Here is a 6,448-nt window from a genome sequence, read left to right on the forward strand (position 1 = left end):
ATTTGATTTTTTGAATAAGTAGATAAAAGAGTAAATTACATGTCTTATCGTTTCTTGCAAAGCATGTAAATAAAGAAAAGAACGTACACAAACATTGATTTTTAACATGCATATGTTTAAAAAATTTAAAACATGTACTTACATTTTAAAATATGCTTATATAAGTATCTGACTTGTTTTTTTTTTTAATTTTATTAAGAAAATATATTTTGGTTCCACCTAAAGCGCCCTCAATCCCTCAACCACCTTTCAAAAAGGGTATGAGTGTAACTTTAATTAATACATGAATCTTTTAGATACTTGTTAGTAAACACATGTATTTCAAGTATTTGGTATATTTATATTAGACAATAGAACTGTGTTTTTCTAAAGTTTTCTTCTATTCAAATAACATGAAGATGTAATGCAAAGTATATAAATATATAAATAGACACAATACAAATCAAAAGAAAAAAGAACTCCATTTTCGTTGTTCAGTCTTAATTTTGTGTCAATCGAAAAGGCATCTATAATATCCGTAAGCAATATCATCATAGTAGTTCTACTCAGTTAACAACAATAAGCTCTTAGTTATTTGATATTTCATAGTTAGTCATGTCAACTGCTCGTATATCACAATCAATTATTAAAGCTCATATTAAAGAAGAAAAAATACATATAACAAATTAATGTCCTTGTAACAGTTTAAAGAAGGGAAAATGTAACAAAGATATATATCCCCCAAGGCCGTAATGCATGCATAAAGTGGAAATAGACTTGAGTAGGCAAAATAAATAACATGGTATAAAATCGGGTTGACAAAATAGGAAAATGAAGCTTAAAACGCAATGAAAATACAAGGATGGGCAAGGATTCTTCTATGTGGCATGTTTTTTTAAATCTGGAAAAATAAATGTGGGACAAAGAAGAAGAGAGGGAGTCATTACCAACAAAGTTTGTTTTTTTGGCTAAAATCTTCAGTAGCTATTTGTTTTTCGCAGCTCTTACGGCCTTCATTGAAGACCTGCATGTCACACCCCGACTTTACTAGGGTGTGATGGGCACCCGACCCCATATCTGGAGCCGAGCGAACCCGCTGACTCTTATTACATAGATAAACTCTTGTATCAATTAAGAAATAAATACATAGTAAGCTCTCCAATTTTTTTTTTCATAAGTAATGACTATTAGCATATGGGGCCCGCGACATGAAACGTAATAACATTTTGACTGGTGAAGTCGTCTACCAAGCTGACACTCTATACTCATGACTCTGTTTGCAAAGCCTCTAACATCAAACAGACATCATGGCTCAGATACTCTGACTCGGCAGCACTCCAGAACAAGTGGGGCCTGCCAACTCCGCTGGAACATCTTCTATGTTAGATGTGGCTCATCTGGTGTACCTGCGCGGCATGAACGCAGCCCCCGAAGAAGAGGGGTCAGTACGAGTAATGTACTGAGTATGTAAGACATGAATAGTGACATAATAAAGGAATATACAGTATGAATAATAACAGAATAGACATATGGAGCTTATCTTGGGACAGAAGTAACATGTACATATGAATGCCTTTCAGGCAGATGCCATGCATGCTTAGTCCCTTTTTCAGAAAAACAGTACTTCTTATTTACATGTACAGAAAACAGCACGTTTCAGAAAACGGTGTCCTTTATTTACATTTACAGACGCCGAGTACATCGGCTCTCCCACCCCCCTCCCCAACAGTGTCCCAACATATTATATATATATCGCATATACAGACGCCGTATCCGGCTCTCCCATATCCCGCGTCCGGGCATCCCGCGTCCGGGACGAAATTCAGCTGAATCAGGTGGTGATATAACAGTGGCCCTTCCCCTTTTCCCCATATACATATACATATACATATTCACATTCATATACATATGTCATACAATTGGCATGCATGAGAGCCCAAAGAAAGTCATGTGTCCATCGAAGTGACGTAAGGTCGGTGACCTCCGATTACATTATGGAATAATCATGGTCACTTTGTCTCACCTTGAAGGAACGAGTATTTTAAGGCGAGACTACCAACGGAAAATAGCCTTAAGAGAGAGCACAGAATGCAATCATGGACATTATAACCGCCAACGCATATGCTTTGAAGTCTTTTAGAAACTAGTGTCATAGCTAAGGAATAAAAGTGAGGTTCAAGAGCTAGTATAACACTTTCATATTCACATAGGATTCTTAGCTCAAGACTCTTAGTCATGGAATCATTCTTATCGTACTTATCATAGGCATATTTTCTTTTCTAACCTCATCGTTATCATTATCGTCATAGAAGTATTCTCGTTAGAATAGGTATAGTACTTGTCATTTGATAACGGAATAAGGATCAAAGGTTTCCTTTGGATTTAACTTCAAGGTAAGTTAAGCGGAACAATAAGGACAATCCGGGAACAATGGGCCCACCTCGGGTCAAATGAGGCGGCGTACCAAATTTACGTACATTACATTTCATGGCGTCACTTGCGAGGGTTTTAAGGTAGTCGGGACCTATTAATGCAAGTTCTAGAGGTTTAGGAAGTTTTTCCAACATTTTATATTATTATTAATTCAATTCTACTGAATGAAAAAGGGGAAACTTTAGATGCGGATTCTGGAGGGTAGAAGGGTCTCCGAGGTTCTTAGCCAACATATTACATCTAAGACATGCCATAGAAAGAAGGGAGAAGTCTTACATACCTTTTCCGCTCCCTTTTGCTTCTCCAAATTCAAGTTGCAAATTCGCCAAAATCTACAATTTGGTCATGTTTACCAAATATTGATTAGAGCTTTTAGGAATTCAATCTTGAATAAACATTTGTCTACAAAAATTTTGGCAGCATTTCCCCTGTAAATGCGCCATCCCCGAGAATACGGCTCGGCCCAAACCAACAACAACAAACCCGAGAATTCAACTCGGCCAAACCATCAACAATATTAGCAATTATTCTAGCCACACTTCAACATTCAATTCTACTCAATTCAATTTAATTCAATTCAACTCAATTCATTTCAATTCAATTCACATGACTTTCAAAACGACTCAATCAACATACTACTTCGTCCAACACTTTCCAAATTTAACAAAAACAATAACAACTTAATTCCTTCTTTCAATTTAACCACCACAACCCAACTTACAACCTTCCAACAAATGTCCCACTTTCAAGTTCATGCATTATATTTATATCCTACACATTATCACCCATAAGAAACCATACCAATGTCACACTAACTCTTTCCATAATGCACAAACAATCACAACTTCACTTCTAGCCATTAAATTCTCATTTCACTTCATGGAATTCACAACGACATTAACTAGAATATCAAATGAAATCAATTCATCATAACTTACCAAAACATCACCATTTCCGGCCACAACACTACATACATATTTCCATGAATTTTCCATCTTTTTTTTCTATACATTACAACAACAAGAAACACACTACATAAGATCAATCCAATACCACACATATTTTCGACCAACATACAACTCACATATTTTCACTTAGTTCATTCATTTCTTCAACCTACAACATATATGAACCATCCACAACACACAAAAGAGATGAAACTTTACCTTTTTCTTCAACTTCCCTCTTGGTGTAGGGTTGGTACATGACACCACAAAGGCTTCTACTTGCTTCAACACTTACTCCAAGTTGTAGGGGACCTTCCATTAGGTAGGAAAAGTGGAAGAAAATAATTTTTTGATCACCTCTCCTTATAGCCATGTTTGGCCGAACCCCTCTCTTCTCTCCTTTTTTTTTTTTTTTCAAGTCTTCTTTTCTTGTAAGAATATGACCAATAATCATATATATATATATATATATATATATATATATATATATATATATATATATATATATCATGTGAGGGGCACATGCCCTCTTTCTCTAGAATTCTCTAGGAATTTCTTCCTTTTTTCTTGAATTTTTCCCATATTGGTCAAAGAAGACTAATTGTCTTCTTATGAAAGCCTTGGCCCCATGTGTTTTTATTATTTACAATTAGCCCCCACTTAATATGAAATAACCACATGCCTCCCTTTCTTTCTTTGCCTAGAGTTTTCCTCCATTTTCTTGAAATTTTCTTAAATAAAAGGATGACCACTTAGCTTATCTCATAAGCTTTATCCATATGTCTTATTTTTATTTTGTCCACCATTTACCTATGTATATACACTTAAGCCCCTCGACTTTCCTCAATATTACCATTTACCATTTTGCAATTTCTCCTTTTTGCCCTTAACCTTTCTCAATATTTCCGTCCAATAATATTCATAACCAACTTGTATACAAAAATAAGTTTTGAAAATGGTCTCGCCCTTAACTCTCCACGACGACCTTGAAATATCCAAACGTACGAAATACGGGCTATAACATTGCAACAGAAGGAAAAGTGTAAGACATTCTAGCAAAGTCAACATTCAAAGGACATGAATTGCTGTGAAATATAAAACCGGGGCATAAACTTCACCGACATTCCTAACTGTGTTACTAAAATTAGTTATAAAGTCATTTAGGCCTATACATGTCAAATAGTATTAATTTAATGATCAAATACTATAAAGTTATATTCAATAATAATAGTATTCAAAACAGTAGCCTTCGTGCAGAATAGTCTGAGAGACCCCTGTACTTGTTCAGTTTTATCATGTCGGTGTTCGTACTTACAAGTTTGCCAACTAAACCCCTCTACCCTTTAAAGCAGAGTATTTTAAACCCCTTTGACCATTGACCTAGCTTATGTGGCATTTATAAGAGTGAGCTGTACAAATGTGTGAGATATACACGCATAAAGAGCGTGGAATAACAAATTTATTATTAAAAAAAAGCAGAAAATTAAATTAAATATTTTTTTTTACAAGAGACTCCTCACTTTATCTCCGTCGCTGTAAACTCCGACGAAGTTACACGGCAAAATAATTCGAACCTGACAAATCATCTAAGCCTTTTCGAATCGCTTGTAAAGCTAAGAAATCAATTGGGTCTAAAATTCCATGTACAAGTAACCTATTTTGCATAAGAAAAAATAGGGGAATCGTCTTCTCCCTCCATATTCAAACTTCTACCTCCTCTTTCACCATCTTTCCCGTCACCACCACATCCTTAGTTTCTATCACCACCTGAATCTCATCCCTCCGTATATCACTGTCAAAGAACATGAAGATTATTCACACAAAAGTGAAAGATTGGGTTAAGGTAAAAGTGGAAGAACATATCAAAACCCATTTGAAGTTAAAGCTTGAATCTGAAAATTTGGATTTCGCTGGAGCATTTGAGTTCGAGATCTGGAGTATTATTTGATTCTTAAGCTAATATTGTGATTGCATACTAATTGAAAAAATTCCTAAACCCTAAAACCCAATGAAGAAAATGATGACAAATGAAACAAAAAGGACATGAAGGAGATAAAATAAATAAACTAAGAAGAGGTGAAGAACTTATCACTGATTGGAGATTTTTTAATGGCAGTGAAATCTACAAAATCGTGAAGAAGAAAGGTGTGTGGGGGGGGGGGGGGGGGGGAAGATGAAGAAAGAGAAAATGTTTTGTGGAGGTTTAATTTAATTTTCCACATTTCATTTCGTAGGTGGCATTAAAGGGTAGAGGGGTTTAGTTGACAAACTCGTAAGTACGACCACCGACATGACTAAACTGGACAAGTACAGGGTCTTCTAGACTATTCCGCCTATAATTTTTAGTTACTAATATTCACTTCATTAGTTAGATAGATTTAACAATTTCTGGGACAAAATCAACGGCGATTGTAGGCCTTTGCATTTGCCATCAGGGAAGCCCTCAGTGTTGCAAGCACAGTTGTTGTTCCTCACACACAATTTTGTGAACCGCTGGCTCACCGATTCATAGTTCCTTGCCCCTGTTGGCCCCATCTCTGAAGCTTTTACACAGCAAACACATGTACCATACGTTAACAACTAATTAAGGCGAAGAAGCAATAAGAATTAATTATAATAAAACTTAAGTATCCAATTCAAAATCTTAAAGCAATATAATACTCATCCTTAGGAAAACTTCGAACAACAATGCAAAGAAAGGCGTGATACAAAACTTTACAGAGCAAGTCCACTTATACCTAAAATTTAAAACTAAGCAAATTATATCATGAACTTGTGTACTATCGGAATATGAGATATGGAAGAAAGTAATTTTATACCAATAAATAGAAATTTCATGTCAGCCGTTTGAACAGAGAGACATTTGGGAAGCGGAAGATATCTGTTCTGTTTTATTGGCAGCCATTTACAAGGAAAAATAAACTAAAGGTGATAAATAAGTCTACTAATTAGAAATGGTGACAAGTTTGACCAGCCAAGGTCAAACTTGTCTTAAAAATGTGATTAAGTTAAATTGGAACTGAATTATAATTTTTAAAACATATAATCTTTTACAAAATACACAAAAGCCCACACACATTATACAAAAT

The 6,448-nt window shown here is 35.2% G+C and overlaps 1 long non-coding RNA gene across 1 annotated transcript; it reads right to left on the bottom strand.

The window, feature by feature from the left end:
• Positions 1-1,013: 1,013 nt before the first annotated feature.
• LOC132611045 (uncharacterized) lies at positions 1,014-3,757 on the bottom strand. Its single transcript, XR_009571440.1, has 3 exons — positions 3,579-3,757; positions 2,693-2,744; positions 1,014-1,385 (listed from the first exon to the last, which is right to left on the bottom strand). It is a non-coding gene; the product is annotated as an uncharacterized LOC132611045 (long non-coding RNA).
• Between the last annotated feature and the right edge of the window lie 2,691 nt (positions 3,758-6,448).

This window comes from Lycium barbarum, chromosome 9 (genome assembly GCF_019175385.1).
Source record: "Lycium barbarum isolate Lr01 chromosome 9, ASM1917538v2, whole genome shotgun sequence".
Classification (NCBI taxonomy): domain Eukaryota; kingdom Viridiplantae; phylum Streptophyta; class Magnoliopsida; order Solanales; family Solanaceae; genus Lycium; species Lycium barbarum.